Below are 8,822 nucleotides of genomic sequence, written 5' to 3' on the forward strand. Positions count from 1 at the left end.
CTGCCCTGCAGAGCCAGCCCTGAGAGGTGACAGAGGAGCATTCCCAAGCTCTGGAGGGAGTGAGGCATCTGGAGGATCTCCTAGGGTTGCTAGCGTGGGACTGCACCACCTCCCCACCAGCCAAAGCCTCCCCACCCCAGCCACGGCGTGGACACTGCCCAGCTGCTGCTGCTGCCTCTCCTCTCGCAGGCTGTCCGTGCTGTCATTATCGATCGTCTCGCTGCTGTGACTCACCGTCTCTGCCCGAGCTGTAAACCAGGCTCCTCTGCCAGGAAGCCTGCAGTAGGCTGCTGAGCGAAGGCAGCAGGAGTAGCCTGGATTTCACCTAAGTTTCCGTCTAGCTGGGCGTATCATTTGCATAAATACATGCAAAACCAGCTTAAGACCTGGTGTCATTTCTTCTCCACCTCCTCCAGCAGTTTTGCTAATCTTTTATTGTGCCTTATGTTGTTCAGCATGTAAGCTGCAGGGTAGGGACCGGCTCCTCGGGGCTCGCGTGGCTGCCGGAGCACTGGGGGCTGCTCTCGCATGCAGCTCTTTCAAGGGGGTCCTGTCATACCGGCCACATAACCATCACAACAACTTTTGATTTCAGCTCCGTCACATTACACTGAAATATGTCTTATGGGTTGGATGCATTCACCTGGCCTAGACTCCTAATTTTGGGGCTGTTTCAGGCAGTACAACCTGCAGAGATACTTTTCTTCTTTGCCAGGCTTTTCCTGCCAACGTAGAGATGACTCAGAGGAAAATTCTGAGCACTTTTCTCAGAAATTTCTCATTTTCTGTCATCTGTCAGCTTTTAGCTGTTACTTTAGTAGCAACAAAAGGCATGCTGGCACTTAAAAAAGGTAAAGGACATTTTCCAAAGCAATTACTGACTTCGGGGCAGAAATGGGGCTATACTGAATTACAATTGATACAACAAGGAGGTTACTGGGATTTCTGGGAGGAGAAGCATTTCTCTTTGGTCCTCAGGCATGGTACCAGATCACCAGCCATTTAGAAAAGCTTGGCCCGGGAGCTGATTGCTGCTGATGAGCAGCACTGCAGGTGAAGATGCTGTTGTTACACCCTGCCACGCTCGCAGCCTGCAGCCCCTCGCCTCCGCGCCAGCCCTCCCTCCTGGTTATGCCCTCTGATCCTGCATCTCCTGCCTGCAAGATCAGCACCCCATACCGGGGCTGGCAAGTGGCTTTCCAAGTGGCGACAAGTCATGTGAGGACATCACTGGTGCAGCCAGAAAGCTGGTTTCATAGGTTGTTCCTCTTTCCATTTTCTCCAAATGTTGAGCTATCTCCTCATTGCCCTTCATGGTCCGAACTAATATCATCTGTACCGCAGTGCCTGGGAAGTGCCTTCAGCTATCGCTCACCATATCTGCCTTGGGCTCCTGCCGAGCTGCAGCTCCATGACTCCACGAGTGGCTCATCCTTCACACACATGACATGATGCCAGCGCGGTACGCTCTCCTTGGGTACCAGCTTCCATGGGTTTCTGCAAAGCTGAGAGGACAGGGCTGTCCTCAGGCTTGACCTTGTCAAATCACCCACACACGTGACAGCCTCTCCCTAGAAACAGATATACATACATATTTTGAAGTTTCTAGCCAACGTTGTAGTAGAGTAAAACTGAAAATGCAACTCCTTAAGGCTCAAAAGCCAGAAGGCAACAGTGAACACATAAACCAAACCTGTTGCTTTAAACCCCAAATGAAAAGAAAGGAGGGGGGAAGGTAAGTACACTATCAAAATATACTTTTGAGATTTGTGAAAATAAAGCAATTTTAAACTGACATCTAACAGAAGAGTTCCCATTCACTTTTAAAATTCCATAGGTTTTCCTTTTTTTATCATATTCCTGCACCATTTGCAATTCAAATGCTACAGAAATGTGCAAACTTGTGCACGAAATGCACTAGCAGAATGAAGCCACCAGCAATTAATTAGAGTGAAACCCTCTGCTTTACTCCCATTGGAGAGAAAGAGAGAAAATGTGACATTCAATCCAAATGGGATATTGATAAAATACTTTAATATGATGTTGATCTTAATAAGAAAACCTATTTCTTTCTTCTTTTTAATAAATTACTTCTCAGTTGACAATTTTCTTGTAGCAAAGTGACAAGTATTATGCCAAATTGTTAACTCCTCCATGCAAACTCCAGCGCTGAGGTCATTAAAGCATGCTGAATCCCTGGATGGGAGCTACCAGGTTGTATGATGACCTGAGACCACTACAACCACGGTGTGGTCTCATTTTCAGCCCTGGGACAGGCGTTGTCACCGAGATGGCTGAGTGCCTTGCCTTGCTGGCACAACCTGGGTGCCTTGGTTGGGTGATGTGGGGACATTTCTGCTGAAATACTGGTGCCTCATTCCTGGGGCAAGCCAGGCCATCCCTCCTGGTGGGGATGGGAGCACACACACATAAAGCAGGTTCTGGCAGTGCTCATGGCCCATGGGAGCTACATTTCCCAGGTGGCCAATGCCACCATCACCAACTGCTGCAGGGTGGCATATCCGCACGGCACAGCCCCGTTCCCCATGCCAACGGCACTCGCTTTCCCACCCATCACTTCTCTCCAGCCACAGCTGAGGATGTGTCCACTCAGTAATGTCACTGCAGGGTCCGCGTGCCAGGCACACATCCCCAGATGGCCACACTGCACATGGCTCTCAGGAGGGTGGAGGCAGGTCATGGGCCGAGATGCTTCTGGAGGAGATCAACCTGAGGCTGGAGGGAAAGGCTTTCCAGGAAAGTGCATCGGCAGAGTTGCGAGCAATGGCCAGCCAGGCAGAGCTTCCCCTCAGGCTGCATTTGCAAAAAGCTAACAAAATGGTCTGCGAAGCAAGAACACAGCGAGCTCATTACGAGACACTTATCAGCCTTCCTGGCAAGGGAGGCCAACGGTGCAAAGCTGCGTGCCCTCCGTGCCAGAGCTTGTCAGCTCCCCTGTAAACTACACCTGGCCACTTGGAAGCAATCCAGGCACCAGTGAGGGTCTTCACAACACCCTGGAAAGCTGCAGCCTGAGTAACGTGTGGCATCTGTCAGCATCATCCAAGGGAGCTGAAGCAGTGGCCCTCAAAGGCTGGCTGCTCCAGGAGCCTGGCACGGCAGCCAAAGGGTTAAAGTGCTTGGACAGGGAAGGTCCTTGGAGGAGAAAAGCACCAAAACTGCTTAATTAGAGTATTCAAATTGGATGGAGTTGCAAAGCAGTTAATTTCTCAACTTGAAAAAAACCAGAATTCATATTTGCCAGCCAAGATCAGAAGCAGCGGGGGCTGTCGACAGCCTCGCTGGGGCTCCCTGTGCTGGGGAGGACTCCAGAGGTCTCTGCCACAATTGCCTGCGGTCTTTAGCATTTAGTTCTGCAGTTTATGAACTTGCTCAAGTTCATTTTGTGGATAAAAGCCAGTGATCCAAACTCCAGCTGTATCTCTGTCTTCAGTAGCACAGGGCTGCTGGCCGGTTTGGTATTGCAGAAAGGCACTTCGGTGTTTCAAATAATTTCCTAATTTGCACAGTCTGGAGAGGATCAAACCTGTGGCTGGTGAAAGCAAGCATGGCTCTGATGGGGCTGGTGCTCTTTCCCAGCCCCTGAGGCAGCCAGCCACCTCACTGTCCTTGCACGGATGGACAAACAAACAGAACCCAACACGAAGGGAGCTGCCACTCATGCCAAGGGTCCACTGCCTCATTCATCCATGGCCACGGGCATCTTGGCATCAGCAGCCTGAGTGAGCCCAGCTGTGCCGGTGCTGGGGAGAGGATGCTCTTGCCTATGCCTTGTGCCACGGCGTACCCGAGGCAGCTCCAGTGTGGGGATGTGGACTCAGGATGCTGTGGGGAGAGTGCCGAGGCTCATCCCTGCGCTAGTCCTCATCCACGGGCTGGTAGCTCTCGTCACTCTGGTCCATCTGCCTCATTCTTCAGGCTCTTCTCATCTCCTGCTTTTTGCTTTTCTAATCTTTCCCCAATATTTAATCCCATGCCAAATTCTTTCCCATCCTCTTAAAATTCTGCAAGTCTCTTAATTCTTTTTTTTTCTTCTTTTTTTTTTTTAAGCTTGGCTGTGTAATTGCAAAGCGTCTTGAATCCCTCTGTGTTTGGTCTTCATACCTTGTGCCACCACTATGTTCCAATCACTTAAACATGAGGTTTTTGCATATTGTGCTTGTTGACGCAAATTCTTGCATGTTCCCTAGAAAGAAATTCATCCTTCATTATCCAGTGCTTTGCAGTGAATGAGAAGGGACGTCACAGCAGCAGCAGAGGCAGCAGCTGAGGGTCCCCACCCTGCGCCACATCTCAAAGCAATGATGATGTCTGAGCTGAGCTGGGGTTTCTTTCCTGGCAGTATCTTGTTGCTCTTCAACGGCTGTGAGTGAAAGGCTTTGACACCCTCCATCAGCGCCGCACCAGGCTGCGTGGCTCTGTGGGGTCCCCTGTTGCCCTCCCGCTGGCGAGGCGGCTGTCACCTCCCTGGCATCACCCACGAGTCTCAGCACAATGGGAAGAGGGAGAAAAAAACCATGTCCCCGTTCACAGAGACGTTGCGCACAGAGAACAGAGAAAATCAATCTCTGGCTGCTGAGCCTCTGACACTTTGTGTTGCTGAAAGGAATAATCAAGCCCAGCCCTGGGGAAGACAAAGATGGAAAGCAAAAAATAAAGCTTTCCCCATCAGGATGATTTCTATCTGGGGTTGGGGTCCTCCCCAGGGATTCCAGAGGTGGTTTTGGGAGAGGATGCGCTGGGGCTCTTATGCTCCTGGAGCTGATTCAGAGGCAGATTGTGAGGATCCTGCAAAATTTTGCTTTTCCTGCTCAGTCGGCAGGTCTAGAGGGAAAGGGAAGAGGGAGGGTGGCTGCCAGGGCTCCTGGCTGAGTCCTAGCCGTGGGGCTGCCATGTGCACTCACACTGGGCTTGCCCAGGGGACATGGCTTGAGCCACAATGTGTCTCCTGTCCTTGCAACAGCCAGAGCCTGGTGCAATAGCCTGGCTTCCTCCTGGCCGGGTCGGGGTTAGGAGGTGAGGAGCAAAGAGCCAAAGTGCTGCTCGTGGGGCAGAGCAGGGAGAGAAGGCACTCGAAGGCTCCTTGCCCACCTGCTAATGTGAGCCAAGGGCTGAGCTTCGCCCTCCACAAAAGCGTGGGACGTTTGCCACAGATACCATCAGCAGCTCAAAATCTGCATCTAATACTCCATTGCCCCAATGATTACCGGATTAAAGGAAAAACCCCACGCTGAAAAGGGGAGTCCAGAGGCTCCACCTGCTGCCAGTAGCACACCTTGAGCTGGCCCAGCCCCAGCTTCAGCTTCTTGCAGCCCAGGGGACACACGTTTCACTGGGTGGTCCCCCTGCCCCATCCTTGCCAAGCTGTCTGACAGCGGTAGGCAGAGCTGTGGCAGTGCCAGGCACCTGCAAGCAGGGGTATGGGGGGACCACTGCGTCCCTAGGCTGGACCAGGGGAGCGGAGCTGTCACCCCACCCCAGCTGCTGGGAGGATGCTCCATCATTTGGTGTCCTACAGAAGATGCAGGTTGATGAGGCTGGAGGTGGGGAGAGGCAGAGGGAGAATCAAGGTGGGTCGGGCTTGAGCAGATCTCTCCCTGCTTCTGCCTGTGTGCTGCAGCCCTGTGCCAGGACCGGCCGGGCGGGCTGGCGGGCTGGCAGGCTGGCGGTGGGCGTTCGTGACTCATTATCCCTGATCACCATCCGATGACACATTTACTGCCAGCAGGACGGGCCCCCTGCCAGCACGGCAGCCCCAGAGCCTAACGGGAGGGCAGCTGGGCTCTGCCAGCGGCTGTGCTGATGCAGGCAGGCTGGGAGGTCACCGCCGGCACCCCTGGGACGCACAACCCCGTGGGCACCCCTGGCGGGGTCGGTAATGGGGGCAGACCATGTCCCCCTGCCCTGGCAGCAGGTGCCCCGGTGCTCGGAGTGGCTGCGGCATGGGAGCCGTGCAGGCAGCGCAGGCAGAGGTGGGACCCGCTCAGGGCCAAGCGTGGCAGGTCGCAGAGCCAGCCCAGCACCCTCACCTCCCACAGCACCCACCCTGCTCGCCCCAGCATCCTGGCTCGTGGCGCCAGGCCCACAACGATAAATGCCTTTAAAGCATTCTTTATTAAGTGAGAAATCTGACTCCGCTCCCCATGCCAAGCCCTAATGCAGTGCAGACCTAAATACAGCACTAATGCGAAAGCTTAAAGGATTTCCCATAATTGAGCAAAGCTGGCAGAGGGGCAAGAGCCTCATGGGGAAAACTGCAGCCCACCTCCCTCCCCCCAGCACAGGCCACCCTCTGCCCAACCCTGCTGGTCCAAATCTGACCAGAGCCCCACCCTTGGGCTGCATGATGTGGGGAATCAAAAAGTCTTCCAAGGCCTCATCCTGCCCAGCCCAGAGCCCCAAGTTGCCCTCATTACCCTCTGCAACATCCCCTTGATTTACACAATAGCACAAGTAGCATCACCACGTGTGAATTCCCACCTCCCCATGTCACCCCTGTCCTCCCACGGCAGGTGCTGCCGGGGCCCTGCCTGCCCCGAGCCCCCGCTGCGGGGCACCACAGGGCTGGGGGGAGCAGGACCGGGCACACACAGCTCCCAAAGCCCAGAGGATGCTCAGGAGTTGGGGAGCAGCTGAGGGAGCACCCACTCCTCCCGCACACCCGAAGTCATCGGGTTGGGGTAGTTGCCAGCACCCTGCACCCCAACAAATACACGGACTTACCTTTGCACTACCCCCACCTCGGCACTGCTGCACACTGGCTCTGAGAACAGCGATGGCTGAACGAGAACGCCCCATGCCTCCTTACCAGCACAGCAGTGTGACCCTCAGGCAGGATCACCCCCGCAAGGCCAGGTGGCCAGTGGCTTTGATCCAGGCTTGTGCTTCTGCAGGGGAAAGCAAACAGTATTTTTCATCAACAGGAGTTTTGTGCAAGTTTTTCAAATTCATTGCGAGCCCCTGTGCTTTGGCACAGATGCGTGCACCCCCAAACACCACACAGTGCCCCTTGGCCTCCCCGGTGCGGTCACCAGGAGCTGCTCACTGGCGGGGCATCTGGGTGCTGCTGCACTGCAGATGTGGGGGCAAACCGGAGGGTTGGGGTGGCTGCAGGGTGAGCAGAGACACCGGCGTGGCCGTGGCTGCAAAGCCCTCTGCCAGCTGCCATGATGCGCAAGGGAGCTGCAGCAGAACCACCACCGTGGAGATCAGCTGAATTACAGTGGCATAAAGCATTAAAGCAGAAGCCCCATCGATTACAGGCTTCGAGCACGCGATGGCTGCAGAGGGCAGGAAGGCAGCAGCTCCCTTGGGAAGGTGCAGATAACATTTATGAGCAAATAATTTACATGCACCACGGAGCAAAGCAGAAACATCTCTACAAAACCCAGCTGCAGCTGCAAAAAGATAAAAGCGTGCAGCAGCATCGTGCCACAGCCTCCTGCCCGGCTGCGGCGATCCTTGATGCGGCAGCTGGTGCAGGTGTCGCAGTGCTGTCGCCTCAGGGCTGGATTTACACCTTCGGATCCAGGGCAAGGGCAGTGCGAACAGCCAGGGAGAGGATGGAGCACACAGCTGCTAAACAGACTGGCAGAGCCACCCTGGAAAAGGCAAATTGAGAAGGAAAGGGCAAAGGTATTTGCAGCAAACATCTTCCAGGTGAGCCAAGCCTGGCTGGGACCCCATCAGAGCCGGCTTGCTGGGTGTCTGCTCCTCCAAGCCCATCCCCATGGCCTTCGGGCTGCAGCTCTTTCTGACCCCTGTGCAGGTCCCACTGCCCACAAACACCCCAGGGGTCTCCCAGGCCATTTACAGGGATCCTTTTTTGGGATGTGCTGCCATTTCGGAGAGGTACTTGAGGCAGGGTCCCATCTGGGCTGGAAGGGGCACATCGGTCCATCGTCTGCAGAAACAGCTGGGAGAAGGGAGGGTGCAGGCTGTCCTGCGCTCTGATGTGACCCCGCTGGGAAGGGTTAACTGGCTGCTGGTGTTGGAGAAGATACTTTAGATCCGCAACTCATCAGCGATTAGCCAAACGTTTATCCATTCTCCTTTTTTTCCCCCATAATAAATAAATCAAAGTGATTTATTTATCCAGCACTGGGTCCAGGTTGAATAATGACTGGCTTTGGACCAGAGGCCCACCTGAATACGGAGAAAGCCTTGGAAAACAGATTCTTTCCCCCACCCTGTTTTCCAGTGAAGTGTCAACAGCCGAAGAGCTAAATGGAGATTTTTCATTAAACTTGGCTTTCCTGCACAAACGTGCCCCGGTGGAGAGGAAGGCAGATAGGCTAGGTCCTGTAATATTAACAAATGACACATGCTGGAAATACAGGATCATGTATAGTTTGCTCAGATCCTTTAATCCAACTTCATCTATAAAGCGGTTTGCAGCAGCTCCTCCTGTGACTTTTCTGCAAACGGGTCCCAGGTAAAATCCCACATCCCTGGCCCAAGGATGCTGTTTGGCCTTGAAACACAAGTTGAAGTCTCTTGTTAATGGGCTACCCTTGAATTTTGGTGCTAGTGTGGGACTCCCACCCCTAACCCTCCCCATGGGGGACTACTTCTGAGTGGAGCTGGTGCCTCCAAGCAGCCAAGGCTCAGCCCATCCCACAGCTCTGAGGAAAGCATCCCTTGCAAGCCCCCGTCCCCTTCCCGCAGAGAAAGCAAACCAGAGGAAAGCCGGCAATAGAAACTCATGAGTAATCACTCAGGAAGAATCTCATACTTCCACAACTATCACTACTTAGAAAAGTTTCAGTTCCCTGTCCTTTTTTGTTGTTGTTTTAGAAACA

The 8,822-nt window shown here is 53.8% G+C and overlaps 1 long non-coding RNA gene across 1 annotated transcript; it reads right to left on the reverse strand.

Moving 5' to 3' along the window:
* Positions 1-415: 415 nt before the first annotated feature.
* On the reverse strand, positions 416-7,031 carry LOC129737407 (uncharacterized). The gene is made up of 2 exons (XR_008735228.1): positions 6,745-7,031; positions 416-1,571 (listed from the first exon to the last, which is right to left on the reverse strand). It is a non-coding gene; the product is annotated as an uncharacterized LOC129737407 (long non-coding RNA).
* Positions 7,032-8,822: the final 1,791 nt, after the last annotated feature.

The sequence above is a fragment of the Falco cherrug genome, chromosome 15 (genome assembly GCF_023634085.1).
Source record: "Falco cherrug isolate bFalChe1 chromosome 15, bFalChe1.pri, whole genome shotgun sequence".
Taxonomy (NCBI): domain Eukaryota; kingdom Metazoa; phylum Chordata; class Aves; order Falconiformes; family Falconidae; genus Falco; species Falco cherrug.